This window comes from Leucopleurus acutus, assembly GCF_964270905.1.
Source record: "Leucopleurus acutus genome assembly, chromosome: 5".
In the NCBI taxonomy this organism is placed as follows: domain Eukaryota; kingdom Metazoa; phylum Chordata; class Mammalia; order Artiodactyla; family Delphinidae; genus Leucopleurus; species Leucopleurus acutus.
The window spans coordinates 114,684,392-114,701,759 of record NC_139147.1 but is presented as its reverse complement, the minus strand read 5'-3'; positions in this window follow the sequence as shown (position 1 = coordinate 114,701,759).

The window sequence follows — 17,368 nt, the reverse complement described above, 5'->3', positions numbered from 1 at the left end:
CTCTCTCAAAGGCCATGCTACTTGCCAATCATCTCACTACGTTGGAACCTGTGTGCAGAGAATGAGGTGAGGGAGGAGGCAGAATGGGGGGATCCACACAGCCAGATCTCGGGGACTTGGGCGCTCTGCTCTGGAGTCTGGACCTTACGCTACAGCCAACAGGAACGAGCAAAGGACGGTCAGTATGCATTCTGGAGATCTCTCTATTGTCCAAGGTAGGGAAACCTGTTAGGGGACCCTGCCATGGTTCAGGAGAGAGATAATGCGTCAGTAAGATGATGGAGAGGAGAGAATCCATCTCAGGGGCACGTGGGATGCAGAGTGAATAGTCTGGAAGGTGAGAGAAAGGAAGGTGCAAACAACTTCTTCTGGCTATACCCCAATAACACAGCGATGTATGTGCTGTGTGTGGTGTCCATTTCACAGATGGCAAAACTGAGCCTAATGAGGTTAAATTAACTCACACGAGTTTCCTAGTTAATATGCTGGAAATCATAACATGGTAGTGAGGCACCACGCTCGGTGATTACTCAGACATGTAAGATAGTGAGAAGCACATTTAAGGGATTATCGGAAACTACCTTTAAAAAACCAAAAAGTTGCTTTGGGAAGAGAGTATCCCTGAGTCCTCGGAGAGCAGTATTTGCGCAGTTACCGCCAGTGACCTAAATGGAATGAGCAGATTTTAAGAGGGTTTGCCCTGGTCTCATCTTCCTCACTTATCCTCTTTTACTTTGTCCTTCCTCTTGCAGCTGGGAAAGAGAGATTTGTATAATAACGTGTTAGCATTTGAGAGCATTTCAGCAAAGCCGGCTGCCAGCTGCCTCTTCTGACAGAGACACATCCCCCAACATCATTTCATTCCTTTTGGGTAAGTGGCCTCCTCCCCATTTCCCAACTGCTTTGGAGATAAAAGAAGGCAGTGAGGGATTTATCCTTTTTCCCATAATATTGTGGCTGTAATTTAAAGCTGCCATAACTCATGTGAAGAACTGTGACCATAATACCATGGAAAAAGTCATCATTCAAACCCCGAGGGAAGAAATGTGGAGTCCTGTTTCTTCCAGCTGTAAATTGCCTCAAAACCTGCAGACAGCTGTGGGCATAGCCAGACAATGGAAACTAAGGTTTGGAAAGTTACCCGTGATGAACTGTGTTTTCTTTCTCCCCTTTTCCACATCTTCACTAGAGTCAAAATAGTTTTCTGTATTGGAAGGTGACCAGGACTAGATCATTGATCTGTACTCAGCTAGTACCTGACTCTCCAAATCTGGGGGATGCCCCCAAAGATTCTTAGAACCGGATTAAATTTGCAGATCATAGAGCCTGGTCAAGTTGGGTTGGATCAGTTAGACTCGTTCTGTGAGGATACTAGCCATGAGTCTTCTGGGGAGTGTGGCGTCTATTTTTCTTTTGTTTCTGGGCTGGGATGTTCAGACCTGTAATTTCTCCCACTCTGTTTTGGTCCATGCCTCCCAGCTGTGGGTGAGCGTAACAGCCTATGCTATGGTTAAAACTCACCGCCCTAATTACTCTCCAGTGAGCCCATGTAGGAGAGCATGAATCCCCTAAAATCTGTTCCCCATGTGTCCCATCACACTTAGCTCTGTCCAGTATGCGTACTTATACATAGGTATGAACACCTTCTATACATCAAGAACATTCTAGGTACTTTGTGCTCACTATATTATCTCATTTAATCCTCACCACAACTCTGCAAGTTAGAGATTAGCATTCCCAATTAATAGCTGAGGAAATTAAGTCATCAAGTGACTCAGTGAGTAAGGAGAAGAAAATTTCTAACCCAGGTCAATGGAACTCATCAAGCCAGTGCTCTTACCTCTCCTGGTTCACAGTTCTTTTAGGAGATAAGATACATATGACCTCTGTTAGAAAAAGGAGGACAGGGCTTCCCTGGTGGCGCAGTGGTTGAGAGTCCGCCTGCCGATGCAGGGGACACGGGTTCGTGCCCTGGTCCGGGAAGATCCCACGTGCCGCGGAGCGGCTGGGCCCGTGAGCCACGGCCGCTGAGCCTGCGCGTCCGGAGCCTGTGCTCCGCAACGGGAGAGGCCACAATAGTGAGAGACCTGCGTACCGCAAAAAAAAAAAAAAAAAAAAAAGGAGGACAAAATTCTCATACATGCTACTGAATGTATAAACTTCTAAATCAAATATTACCTAAATATTTCTGAGATATTATTTACTTTTGGAAGTTAATAATTTCCTATTCTTGTGCTTCTGCTTTAAGACTTGTGAGTTCAGGTTCTGGGGTTAGATGGCTTGAATTCAATCCCAGCTCTGTCAGTTCTCACCAGTGTGACTTTGGGTAATGAAGTCAATAACCTCTGTGTGCCTTTGTTTTCTCATCTTAGAATGAAGATTATAAGTAGTATCCACTTTATAGGGTATTTTAATTTTTAAAGAGGATAAATTAATGTAAAACGTCCAACACAGGTATGGCAAGTGGGTTGTGTGGTTGACTTACACTGGTGGCCTCAAGTGAACCACGCCTCCCAATACTAAGCCTGTGTGTAATGCCCTCCCACGCTGACTCTGGACTTGGCTGGATAACTTGCTTTGTCCAATGGGTTACTAGCAAGTGGTATGGAAGCAGAGTCTTAATTAGTGCTTGCACATAGGGGTTTGTCCCCTTGAGACATTTGCTCTTGGAGCCCTGAGCCACCATATAGAGAAGTTAGGCGATCCTGTTGGAGAGACCCACCCCCCCTGCCGGAGAGAAAGATAAATGCCCACTGAAACCCTAGCTGTTCCATTCCAGCCATCCCGGCCAAGGCTCCAGATAGCCATCTTGGACATTCCAGCCCCAAAAGACACCGTGTGGAGCAGAAGTACACCCAGCTGAGCCCAATCAACCCATAGACTCCTAAGAAATAATAAAATAGTCTTTTAAGCCACTACATTTTGTAGCGGTTTTTAACACAACAATAGGTAACTGAGATAAAGTGCATTCGATAAATGTCAGCTAATTTTTTAAAGTTGTCATCATTATCCATTGACTTTATCTCCTCCAAAATAATAAACATTAAGACATGAAAAGCTGTGCTCCTTAATAGCTCATTCACGCAACAAAAATGTGTTTTGTTCCTACTATGGGGGGGATCAACAATGACTTGTCTCCCACCTTTAAAAAATGGCATTTCCCCCCTCAAGTATTCCTTCATAGGAATTTTGAACTCTTAGATTTGCAAAACAGACACATTTAAATTTCTCATCTTGTTGAAATTATGACTTATCGACTGACTCTAATATTTATCCATCTATAAAACCTTTTAAAAATGCATGAGGGAATGAGTGTAGAGCCCGACATTATTTTTCATATGATCTCTGACTCTTCTTGATAGGAAGTTGAAATATACTCAGCACCACATCAAAAGCAGGCGCTCAAGGATAAAAGGGGCTTTGAAAGGTCAGCCAGTCTGCTCCAGTCTAGGTAGGCTTTCATCTCAGCTGCCCAGAGAACTGCCAAGGCTCCTGTTTTTAAAGATCTGCAAGCAACATTTCCTGGGTAGCAGCCGCAAAGCCCTTCACGCACTGGTGTTTCCAGGGGAAACCGTGGGGCGGGTTCACTTTGCGTCCCCCTCAGGCTCCTACTTTGTGGGCTGCTGTAATTTAGAGTCATGTTTGTAGCCCTAAAGTGCCGTTTGGTTGAAAATCGTCCACTCCTCGCTAGTCTTACACACAGCTTCTGCTGGGCACACAAACAAGATGAGTTATAACAAAATTGTGCGGTAGAGAGAGCTTGCCTTTCCTCCCACAGTTCTCTTGTGGCCGGGACCTGTGGGCCTTCACCTCCTCAAAGACTGGTCTGACTTCAGTTGTTTATAGGACATATGAGTTTTAGCCTTGCATCATTTCTCCCTCTACGTTTGCATCTTAAGATATATATATATCTCCCAATTATAGAATATAATAGAATATATCTCTTCGTACCCTGTTAATCTAATTTTGAAATCAGAGAGCTAGGAAGTGGAGTCTAATCCAACTCCCACACTTATCTGCTGTAGTCATTTTAAGATATGAATGGGAGTGGCAATGGGGGTCACAGAGGGACAAGGAAAAGCGTTTGGCCTGGACACAAACATTCACAAAGGAGCTCAAATTTAGATTTATGACATTATTTCCAGATGAGGCTTACTATATAGTCAAGGACACAGATGCTTCTCATTCACCTCTAATCTGTGTCCCATGATGTGCCCACACCACCTCTCAGGTGCTGCGAATTAATTAAAGAAAAACAAACGAACTTGTAATTACCTGAGAATAGCACAGTTATATACCATTGTGGTTTTTGAGTTAAAATCATAACTTGTTAGTGTAAACATTAATATATGCCACAATTTTGTGATCCTGTTTTGACAATACTTTAAAGTAACAATAACGAAGCACTTGTGGAGTCCTTATGTGCCAGGCACTTTGCAGGTGACATCACGACAAGCTGGTGAAGTGGGAAGTATTCCCGTTCCATTTATCCCATTTACACCTGAGGAAACTGAGGCCTGATGAGAAGTAGGCCCAGGGCCCATGTAACCGAGCAGGACCCTACGAGGCCTTCTCAGAATAGATCCCCACCCATGTCCTCTGCCTGCCTTTTGTCTGTAGAAAAACTTTAGTCAGAGAATAAATTTAATCAGAGAAGTGAGAAAATGAAGAAAGAAAGGAAAACAGTCAAGCAAGGCAAAATAATAATACTTTAGCCATTAAACAAAGTCAGGGACCATTAGTTCGTCCTCAAGGACTATAGATAATATTCTGAGCCATGTCTCTTGAGCTGTTTTGCAGATACTGAAACCCCCCGGGTGGAAGAAGGTAACCGTACACTGCCCACAAGCACACAGACCCCAGACGGGCTTGATGATGCCGACTTCCAATGACCTCACCACCAGCCAGTCAGAAGAATGCCCACGAGATGATCACACCCTGCTCCTTGGACACTATAAGTCTCCCCACTACCCCCTTCAGGGGGGACACACAGTTTTGAGGGCATGAGCCTGCTGTGGCCCCCTTCGCCTGGCAAAGCAATAAAAGCTACTCTTTTCTACTTCGCCCCAAACTCTGGCTCCGTGTTTCTATTCAGCCCTGGGGAACAGAGGCCGAGTTTCGGCAACACCCACAGGTGATCGAGCACAGAGTCGGGGTTTGAGCCCAGGCAGTCTGGCTCCAGAGCTAACATGTTCAGCCCCCAAATCTGCTGTGATTTTCATGTCTGAAAGTCTCCACACGTGGGGAGGACACCCCTTGTATCTCCGAGAGGAGCTGGACAGAGAAGTTGGGGAGGACAGGCGTGGGAATGATGCCGGGAAGGGTGGGCCCAGGTGAGCTGTGTGAGTGCTGAAACACAAACTGCAGTGCCTACTGGAGCCGAGGAGATGAGGCTGCCTTCTAGACTCCACCAGGAGCCGGCCTGTCCTCCCAGCAACTTCCCAGCCTCGGCCCTGCACTGTGGTCCTGCCCCCTCCACTCTCTCCCTCTCCTCCCGGCTTTGTCTCCATCTCTTTGCCCCAAGACTCCTGCACTTGGGGGGGGCCCTGAATCCTTTTCCTCTCTCTCTTCCCAGCCTGCGCTCCACCCTCAGCTCCCGTCTCTGGCCTCAGGGCCTTTGAGTGGAGGCCATGCTGTCACCCCTAGTGAGCCATGGAAAATTCAAGGCCCAGAATTTCTACTACCTCAAGCTCTGAGTTGACCCTTCTAGGCCCAAAGTCCAGGGAGTGGAAGAGTGTGGAGTGGAGACGAACCTGTGAGTAAGAGGAAGGTGGATGGCTCAGGAAGTCCTGTTGTAACAGGTGTGTGGGGAATCGTGTGTTGACGTCACGGGCGGGGTCCCGGAAGCCGGCTGACACTGCAGTCTGTACTTCCGTGTGCGTGTGCAGTCACGAGGAGATAGTCACTCACCACGTTGCCGGTGAGCCTGGCCAGCCAGACAGGTCAGGTCACGGCCGTTTGAATCACGAAGCTCCACGGGCGCAGAGGACGTGAGCTTTGTAATGGCCCACAGAATGTTCAAGGCCTGAAAAGAAAATCGATTATGGAAAAATAAAGCCAGAAATTAAAAATAAATGTCTAATGAAATGCTTACAAACCATAAGAGCGTATCACCTAGTCAGCCACAAATCAACTCACATGTAACTAATATTTAATGCGGACTGTGGGTGGATTTCCATCTGCTTTAATACGTTTGCAAGGATCTTCGACCAGCACTGAGGCAAAGGGGCTTGCTCCCTCTGTGGCAGCTGGCAGTGGGGATAGGATTACAAGTGCCAGAGGATTTGCATAGGGAGGAGGGCTCATGGGTGGGCACCACAGACCCTTAAAGGGGGCAGAGTGAGACAAAGGGGGCCCTATCAAAGATGCCCCTACGTTCCCCAGAATGAGGCCTTCCCTCTGGCTCCTTAAATCTTAAATAAAATTCCAAAAGTTACAGTTTTGGTGCAATTGAATTTCTTGCAGAAGTCAGCAAGGGGAGTGGGTGGGGGATTGAGGAGGAAGGTTTGCCTCTCTCTCAGCATCTCTAAAACTGAATCCACCTCCATCTACAGTTGACAGTACCTAGGTTAGGGACACCCACCCTCCACGCAGCGGAAAATTCACATATAATTTGTAGTCAGCCCTCTGTATACGAGATTCTTCCACATCCGTGTTTCTGCATCCACGGATTCAACTAACCGCAGATCACGTAGTACTGCAGTATTTACTTGTGAAAATAATCCACACATGAGTGAACCTGCACAGTTCAAACCCCTGTTGTTCAAGAATCCACTGTACTTCTATCTTGGCGCCCAGTACCTTGTAGTTCCAGGGCCACTCTCTGTCCCCTGGACAATTGCAAGGGCCCCCTAATGGGTCTCCTGCTTCTCTGCAATCTTCTTTCCACAAAACAGAAACAGTGGTCTTTAAAAACCATAAAGCAGATGCCTTCCGACCCCGACGAAGAATAAACTCTCGTCTCCCTTTGCCTTTCACAAAGCCTGTCGTGACCTGGCCCCAGCTGGCCACACATCTTCATCACCAGCCCCTCTCCCGAGTGCAGTGGACCTAAGCTACACAGCCTCCCTGCATCTGCCTCCACACGTCCAGCTCGGCCTGACCTCAGAGCCTTGGGCTTGGTGGTTGTCTTTGCCCGCAATTCCTCCCCAGGATCTGCAGGCCACCCAGCTAGCCATTTGGGTCCCAGTCAGAGGTCACCTTTCAGGGAGGACTTCCCTGACCTCCCAGGGGAAATTCACTGCATCACAGGGCCTCACACCGCCCCGTCTCATTTTCTTCATCAAACTTTTTCACTCCCTGAAACTATCTTTTCTTGCACGTTATTCTTTTATTTTTGTTTACTTCTTTGGCTGCCTCTCACCTACTAGGATGTAAGTTCCTCTGGGACAGGGGCTTGCCTGTGGCTGTGATGCTATTGCCTGCAATAATGCCTGGGATGTAGTAGATGGTCAATAAATGCTTGTTGAAAGAATGAGTAGAAAAGTGAATAAGTGGGCCTGAATTGATGTGGGCCACAAGAGTGTGGAAATCATGGGAATTCTTTGAGGTCCTCCAATCAGGGGTAAACTAATTTTAACTAACCCTCCAAGGGGTCTTCAAGTAACATCTGGTTTATGTATGTATTTAATTATACCTTACCTCATTGCAAAAGAATTTGTGGGCATTTTCAAAGATACATAGAGTGCAGTAAAATTGTTTAAAGGGAAATAGTGAATATGGAGAGGAAATTAGCATTGAAAAACTAAGATAAAATGATGGCAAGATTAACAATTAGAATACATATCACAAAGTTCTTTCTTCCTCGACAGAAGTAGACTGCAAATTTGAACTTCTTATTAGCTAGTGACAGCTTATCTACACTAACGTTCTTAAAAGTGAGAAAAAGGGTAAAACTTTACTTGTTGAATTTTCACCTGTTAGCCATGAGTCATAACAACTATGGTAACATTAAAAGTGTTTCCAATTAATCTTACCAACCTTAGTTGTAGCGTTAACTATGATCTGTTATCAATATTTATCGAACATCTGTACTCAAAGGGCTCACGCATTCCAATAAACCCATGTACCTTCCTCATGTGCTGCCCTAATAACCTGGCAGGATTCTAACTACTCAAAACATTTATGGGGAGCAGAACCTGCAGGAAGGTTCGTTGACAAGCCCCCTACGTGATGCAGGTCTGATGTGGCTTAGAAAATTCTTACTTGAGTTTAATTTGTAGGCTCCTTAATAATACTGAGTTTCATTTTCTTCATCTGCCTTCTCGGCCCACTTTTCCAGAATAAAACCCCTCTATTGGTTTAATTTTTTTCTAAAATTTATAAATTTTCCAAAATTTTTCTCATCTCTGTTTGTCTGGAAGCTTCCCGTGTTCTCCCTCTCCCTCTCCCTTTCCCCCTCTCTCTGCTATATGCCCACATTTTTGAAAGGCAGTATAGCACAGTGTTGAAAGCATGGGCCATGGACTATCGGCCAGGTTCCTTAATATTTTTTGCGTCAGTTGTCTGTTTGCAAAACTGGGGATGACACATTCACATACCTCCCAGGGTGGGTGTGAGGATTAAATGTGTTTGTACATGTAAAGCGCGTAGAAGCCTGGCATGTGGCAAGCACAATGAGAACTTTATGATTACATGCTATTCTGCTTTAAAGTGCCCCTGTGTCTGTCAGCAGAAACTGTATTTACTCCTGTTGTCTTCTATGTCTCTGAACATTACTGGAATGCCTTTCCCCTCTTTTCTGCCTGGAGAACTCCTATTCATCCTTCAAAACTAATCTTAGGTGTTTCCTTCTGCAGAAATTCTTTCTTAATTGACACACCCAACCCCTCCCCTGGCTGCCTGTGTGTACCTCTCTATCACAGCATTCAGAGTACTGTGAGGTATTACCTGTTTGCTTGTCTGTCTCCACAAAGGACTATCGAGACAAAGGCTGGAATTTAACCCTTTGTGTCTTCAATGTCTAGCACATTGCTTGCTACATAGCGGTTGCCCAGTTCTAGGTTGGTTGAACTAAAATGAGTACAGAACTGATCCCATGGGAAAAAAAATCAGTCAACAAAATGACAGCATCACATTTCTTATATGTTCCATACTTAAGCATTCCAGTATTATGCTTGCTTTTCTGGCTGGGACTTAAAGAAACTATGTATTCTTACTCTTTATCATTTAAATAAATTCAGATTTAACTCATCATAATAGGAGACAAAGTCCTATTTCCCTTGCAAAACACATTTCAGGAAAGTGGCATAAGCGTTGGACCCTTTACTGAGCCCTGGATTCAAACCCTACTTCTGCCCCTCCTAGTAGCTGGGAAATGTGGGGCAGAGTAGTTCACTTTCCTGGACTTCGGTGTTTGTATCTGTAAAATGGGCATTGTGATGCTTGTCTCCCTCTCACACTTCTTGTGCTGATCAGTCGTGACGGTAGATGTGAATGTGCTTTTAGAACAGAATCTCATCCCTCTGCGGATGTTAAATCGTATGTTATTTGGGGAGAAATCTTGGTGTCTAGATTTAGGCACCTATCTAACCAAGGGGTGGGAAACTATTCTGGTTGAAAGGTTAACTGGAGATAATATTCCTTTTGAATCAAGGCTCAGCTGTGAAGCAATTTGCACATTTATATTTTCAGTCACACCATTTCATTAGCTGTTAAGAGAGGCAGGGTGTTAGTGTGACCCAAACCCTTAGTAGCTCTTCAGGGCATGCTGAGTATTCCTAAGGCAGAGGATGACTGTTTAAAGGAAGGTGGGGACAGGGCCGAACAGTCAGGACAAAGACCAGTTTGCACACTCCAGACACAGGGCTGTGTGAATTATGACTATTTTTACATGGCAACTGAACCATGAAAACTTACGCATAGCGATTTGTCGGCTAGAAGATGTCTACATGCCAGTCCTTTAATTTTTCTTTGCTGCTTTCTAATTTTACTGTGATGATAACAAACGAAACCACAGCACTTCCATCAGAAACCAGAGCATGTCCATGAATAACTAACAGGCTGCATACAGTTTTCCCAGTGAATCTGCAAAGCCAAACGTGGGTTGGCTTTTGTATATAAATTGCCAATGCTTCTTTTCCATTCTGGCGGGAGCTTTCTGAAGGGAACATTACAGCTGTGATGAATAACAGTCCTTCTAAAGAAGCTGGCGTGAGGCACACATTTCATCCCGCTGAGTGGAACACCATGCCTGTCGCCAAATGTGCCGGGTCTCCCACCATTAAATAAATATATACATATGTCACTTGGCTTTGTTTCCAAGTCCTGGGTTCTATAGAAGCCAAGCACTTTATTACTATTAATAATACTACAGTTACAATAGAGGCAAAACCAAAGAATGGCGCTTTGTCCTTAGATGGTGCCTTTGATTACGTTTCCCATTGTTCATTACTTAATTGTTACTTATAACATCCTTTAACTCTTCGTTTACCACCACAATAAATGACGATATTCTTTCTAATATAAATTAGCTCTAATCAGCCAATATTCTAATGAGTCTATAAACATAACATTTACCTCACAGGATAATAACAGTTAACATTGATTACGTGACAGATATTTTTCTAATCATCATTATCCCCATTTTACAGATAAAGAAACTGAGGTTTAGGAAGGTTAAATGACTTCTCTAACACGGCATAGGTAGAATTTGAACCCAGACCACTATGTTCTAATGTTTCTCTATGTAAGTAAAGCATAAAAGTGCTGTTTAAATTTTTTCCCAAACAGTGGCAGAATCATAACCATTCCTGTGTAGAGAGGAGTTTTTTCTAGAGACAATGCTCATCAGTGATCTCGCAATAATTATTGTCATGATGCTTTTTTTTTGAAATGCTACTTGAAAAATTAACTCAGGGGCTTCCCTGGTGGCGCAGTGGTTGCGAGTCTGCCTGCCTATGCAGGGGACACGGGTTTGTGCCTCGGTCCGGGAAGATCCCACATGCCGCGGAGCGGCTGGGCCCGTGAGCCATGGCCGCTGAGCCTGCGCGTCCGGAGCCTGTGCTCCGCAATGGGAGAGGCCGCAACAGTGAGAGGCCCACGTACTGAAAAAAAAAAAAAAAAAAAAAAAAAAAATTAACTCAGGGTATTAGTGAGAATCAAACAAGAGACTATGGAGGCAAATACCCAGTTTTCTGTTTCTTTTAAGAATTGTATTAGATGTAAATTTTTATTTTAAGATAACATCACTTAGCTTTTGGATGTTTCCTATAAACTTTAATCTATCTTTCTGACTTCTCTCTCTCTACCCCCTCACTAAACTGAAGAAGCCTATGGAAACTGCAGTTCGATAGCCCAGCTCCCAACCTCACATCCACCCCATCTCCTCACTCCCAGCTACAGTGTACCTATTGCCTATGGAACCAAATCCAAAATCCCCATGTCAAAGCCCTCATCAGTGTGGCTTCATCTTACTTATCCATTCTTATTTCCCACAACTGGTCGACATTTATCCTTACTCTCAGTCTAATCTCAGAATGACTTTTCTGTCCTTAAGACACACCGCTTATTCCTGATTCCACACCTTTGATTATACAGTCCCTGCACTATGGAATGCTCACCCCTAACATGTAAAGAAGCTTTAAGACCCATTTCTTCCTTGAAGCCAACCATTCTAGCCCATGTTTCTTTCCCCTGGTCTTCTTCCTTTTTTCCAGGTTTGATCTTTTTTTTTTTATGTGTGCAATAGCTCCTCTCTTCTCCTAGAGGCTGTGAATTCTAATTGTTTCAACATTTTCTTCTGCTCTCTTCATCATCGCTCATTGATCTACATTCCTTTAGGCTGTATATTTGTTTTGGGGTCACTTTCCTTCATACTGGATGATTTGTTCAATGTTGGTTATCCTTGGCCTCTGTTTATCTTTTAGAGGGAAGAATTAAGACGTGTGAAAGTTCTGTGTGTATGAGCAGTGTGTGTCACCTAGTGGCCTTCTCTGTAGAAGAAAAATGGCAAATTTTAATAAAAACAATGTCCTGAAATGATTTCCAAGGAAAAAGTAACCCATTCAATACCAAAGATTCATGAATAATGAAAATTTTGCTCATGAAAAAAATAACTGGGTAGATACAGAAGGAAATTATTTAATTCTAGAGCCTAGTTTAACTGTATATTGCAGAGACAAAGTTGAAGTAATAACTCCCCAGTAAATCAGCTCCACAGTTTATAAAATGTATAACGGCTCTCTTAGTTCTGAACAGATAAACAGAGCTCCCTTTAAAGCAACTGTTAAGAAAATTCATCTGACAGGATATTTAAAAACTTATTGATGCCTGACGGAAATTTTTGAAAAACATAACTTAGAGACAGTTCCATTAATATAGTGTACACTGCCTCACAGTTTCTGTTTTTTCTTTTTTTTAACCATCTTACAAAAATATTCATTTTAAATCACCTTGGCTCCTTAAGAGTTCTGTGGATTATAGCTTTGTTTTCTTTTCACCTCATGGTTTCATTTTACGAGTAATTAAAACTGCAGTAAACCAGGAAGAAGTGAATGAGCAAAATATTTCTCTGGGCTGTTTTTCCGGTCTTGTTAGCAGAAAGTCTTCAAAATAGAATATTCTTAAAAGTTTTTCAGGAGGTATTGAATTCACTGAGATACTCAAGGGAAATGAAACTTGTAAATGCCATCAAAGCCTCATTAATTCACTTTCATGTATTTGCCAGTAAATCATTTTGTCATAATAGCCTCATTAATTCATCATTCTTGTTTTTTCCCTCTTTACCTATTCTTTTGTCATTACTTATTGGTGACCCCCCCCCCCCCCAATAGGTAAAAGTACCTTCGGTCTTTGTTGATTGCTAGCTCTCCTGTCTGGTTTATTTGGGGGAAGGAAGCAGAATGTTACAAATGGTGACCGCCTGGCTTCACACAGGTGCTTGGAGGACGGCTCACTGATTAATGAAAGTCTCAGTTTGAAGAAATTACTCGGCTGGATTTTTACAGCTTGACTCTCTGCCCAATGAGGTAATGGCAGAAAGTTTTCACTTGCCTTAAAGATGACTCCTTGTATATTATATCAAAAAGGAGCTGAGGGTTGCAATTTAACTTGTAAGATATAATTTGAAATATTAAAACGGAGGAAGTGCAGCCAGCAGACAAATTGAAGTGGCAGGGGAAGTAAGTACAGCTGAGGACAAACTCATCCTTGTTCACACAGTGCTCTGAGCTGCACCTTAGTTAAACTCACTGGGGGAGGGTTTTTCTTTCTTTCTTTTTTTTTTTTTCGGCTGCACTGTGTCTTTGTTGCTGCGGGCGGGCTTTCTCTAGTTGTGGCGAGCGGGGGCTACTCTTCGTTGCGGTGCGCGGGCTTCTCCCTGCGGTGGCTTCTCTTGTTGCGGAGTACAAGCTCTAGGCGTGTGGGCTTCAGTAGTTGTAGCACGCGGGCTCAGTAGTTGTGGCTCGAGGGCTCTAGAGCGCAGGCTCAGTAGTTGTGGCGCACGGGCTTAGTTGCTCCACGGCATGTGGGATCTTCCCAGACCAGAGCTCGAACCCGTGTCCCCTGCATTGGCAGGCGGATTCTTAACCACTGCGCCACCAGGGAAGCCCACTGGGGGAGGTTTTAAACATACATCCAAAGCTGGCTCCTTTCTAGACCTAGTGAAATGAGCCTGAGAATCTGCATATTTTAAAGTTTCCTGGGTGATTCTAGTGCATTGTGAGGGTTGAGGACTACTGAAATAATAGGGCAAGATGCATTACACAGTGAGTAGAAATAATTAAACTCGCTCTGTCCTCTCAACTCTGGGTCAGACACACCATGCGAGAAGGTGTAAAGACACAGAAGACATGGCTCTCCAGAGTTTTCTATCCTATCTGAGAGACAAGCACAAGTGAAGATAACTGAGTGCCGCATAAGGCAAAGCATAGTTAGGTGGATGCTACGCCTATAAGGATTCTGGAAACCCCTGTGGGTGTGGATAGTAAAGAGGCTTCTTACAGGGGATGCATTGAGTTGGAGCTTTGTGGTGAGCAAGGGGAGGGTGTTCATTGCAGGTGAGACAGAAAGCAAGGGAAGGAGTGTGCTTGGGGTATGAAAATAGTGAGCAGACTGCACCAGGGCTGTGGTTGCGGGTTGCCCTGCTCTGCCCTCATCACGACCCTCCACCGATGCTTTACATCCGTCTTCACTGGAACCCCTCGGTGAAGTATCATCACAGGTGAAGAAACTGCACCTCAGATTTTAGGAAGCTGCTCGGTGTGTAGTCCCCCCTCCCGCCAGAGCATTCAGGCTGGGCATCCAGGTGACCTGGTCTTGAGGGCCCGAGGAGGAAGGAGGGAACCCCTGTTAATCTGCAGCTATGACACCGGTGGGGAGAGTTTGCAGGGTCGAGGTGGAGAAGCAGAGGCAAACTGACCTCTAATGCAAGAGCACCTGATGCCCTTGTCAGGAAGTCAGGTCAAGGTGAAGAGGCTCACAAGCCAAGGTCACCAGAACCAGAGCAGAAGGTCAGGAGTGACCCAGTGCAACACTGGAGACAGGCAGCCCTGCCTACAGCCAGGCATGTCCATGCTCCTAGAGGCATGCTTGTGTGTGAGGCAGGACGTTCTGACATGGTCTTCTGGATGCGACAGATAGTCTGTAACCTAAGATAAATTAGCATTCAAGGTTTTCTTAATATGGTTATATAAAAATGTTATATAGTATTATTTTCAGCAACATGTACCTCAACCTGCCTCACCCCATACCTGACCCCCAGAGCTATAAGGAGACATTTTGTCACCTGGGACAAACAGATGGGCATTATTAACAGTGCGCACCATCTGGCGGCTTTCCACTTTAAACCATTACTCTTGCTAACTAGATGTTAAGCTTTCAAAATCATTATTTACGATTGTTGTGCCCTCTAAGTCGCAGTGCCTTAGGTCCAAGCCTTTTCGCATGCTTGACCCCTGGGCCACCCCTCCTCCAGCCAGTAGGGCTGTGACTTGGGCATGGGGTAAGGGTACGCTGTGTACATGTATGGGAATGAAGACAGCTAAGGGTTTAATGTTCTGCTTCTCAGGTTCATGAGAGAATGTAAAAGTATTAATGTTTATGGCATCCAGGAGGCCATGTCCAAACAGTACAGACCCTTTGAGTGATGTGATGAGTCCCCTTTAGGGACCTAGGAGGGACAGGAGACTCATGGAATCAAAACAACCAAGTAGCATAGATGTGATATGAATTTAGCGCATGTGATTCCCAAGCTAAAAGTTTCTTGCAACCGTATTATACCCTGGCTACTCAGATACCATGCGCATTGCAAAGAGACGTCAGCTGCAGTCCCTGTCCAGTATAGCTTTCAGCTTAGCTATACTGACAGGGCTGGAATGTATAAGAATATAAATAATAGGGCTTCCCTGGTGGCAGAGTGGTTGAGAGTCCGCCTGCCGATGCAGGGGACGCGGGTTCATGCCCCGGTCCGGGAAGATCTCACATGCCGCGGAGCGGCTGGGCCCGTGAGCCATGGCCGCTGAGCCTGCGCGTCCGGAGCCTGTGCTCCGCAACGGGAGAGGCCACAACGGTGAGACGCCACAACAGTGAGAGGCCTGCGTACCGCAAAAAAAAAAAAGCAAAAAAAGATGAGAGAACATTAGGCACTGAGGTAGACCAATTCTTCTGTGGTTCTCTTTGGAACCTACTGATCTAGGTTATTCAAGATTGAATTTTCATTTCTATGATTTATTCTTTTAATATTTGTATTTTTTTGAACAGATATTATAGGCACGTGGCAAAATATTTAAAGGATAGAAAAAGATACCCAGTAACTAGTAAGTTTCCCGGAGTCAGTTTTTTCGGAGTCAGGAAACAAAATTTACCTTCAGAAGACTCAAATTCAGAGACGTTAATAAAGGGGCCGCTCACAGAGGTGTGGGTAGGGTTAAGGGGATTCAAAAAGGGATGTGCAGACTAGCCACAGCCTAAGAAGGAAAGGTTGTTAGTGGAGCCCAGTGAGAGCTCGACTAGCTGTGCTCCAGACGCTGCAACAAAGCGGGGAGAGAGCATGGAAGAAATCGCTCTGTCTTTCTCTCTTCCCAGCCTCAGATCTCCTGCTGGTGCCTCCTACCGGCCAAATCCAAGAGGAAGTCAACCATCAAGGGGAACTGGATGATGGCGGCTGTGGAGGACAGAGTAGAGAAAGGAACAGAGTAGAGAAAGGAAAATGAGCTGAGGTGTTCTTGGGGTTGGGGACAGACCCAGAGAACAATCAACATAACACCCCTGACCCTCAGTGCCCTGCCCCCCGACCCCTGGCAACAATTGTTCGTGGTATTTTATAACCATCCAGAAATAGTCTATGTACATGCCAGCTCATTTTCTACATAAAGAGTAGTGAACCCTTCCCCTGCTTCCCCTTGCCTTTTAGTCTTAGCTTGGACCCCTTCTAGCATCCATGGAACTATCTCGTTCTCGGAGACCAGAAGTTCTAAAAGTGCGGTCCCCAGACAGGCAGCAAAAGCATCACCTGGGAACTTGTTAGAAATGCAAATAAGTTACAAACTCTGGGAATGAGGCCCAGCAATATGTGTCTCAACAAGCTCTCTGGATCATTCCGATGCACACTCCAGTTGGAGAACCAGCGTTCTAGCCTTTCTGAATGAGGCTGGCCTCACCCGATCAAGGCTGCTGGCTGCCCCCAGGTCAATGTACCTGAGAAATCAGTGAACAGAGAACCACCTTATCAGCCTCTCAAGGCTGTGTCTTTCCACTGTACCTCCCAGTAAGAAAAACAAAAAGCATTAAGTATTGATTCAGTACCTGATCTCAACTCTCAGTACAAACCAGAACTCCAAACCAGCATGGAAAGAAGAGACTCACTCTTCCTCCCGACACGTTCCCTTTTCTCTCTGTCTTTTTGTATATTTAGTTCTTTGGGTGCAGGTAGTGTTTTCATATGTTTGGTTGAGTATGTGACGCAATACTAGCTAAATATAATCATGGAGACATACAGTCACCACACGCTTAGGGTTGGCGTCCGCTTGGAATCCACAATGAGACTCACTACCTGTCCTAGTCCCTCAGGGCACTGACTCTGTCAGGTGGGCCCAGCCAGGCATTGCTCAGCTGTTTAATGTGGCTCAAACACTTACAGCATATAAGGCAATGGCCCGCACAGAAGATGGACACCTTGTCCTTTGGAAGCTTGCGAACCAGCCTGAGGCTTGGGAGGCACTTCTTAGCACTGTGATTCTAAGACCCTCAGTGTGCCTTGGTTCCCTATCTGTAGAATGGCAGCGATAGAAGCCACTGGCTTGCACAACTCCCAGGAGCATCATTCAGGCAGAGTACGATGTGAGTAGCACCACCTGGAGGGTGAGGGATAAATGAATGCATAAATAAGAACCCGGCTGGTACCTGCTACTGGGCTGAGAAATTCCACTGT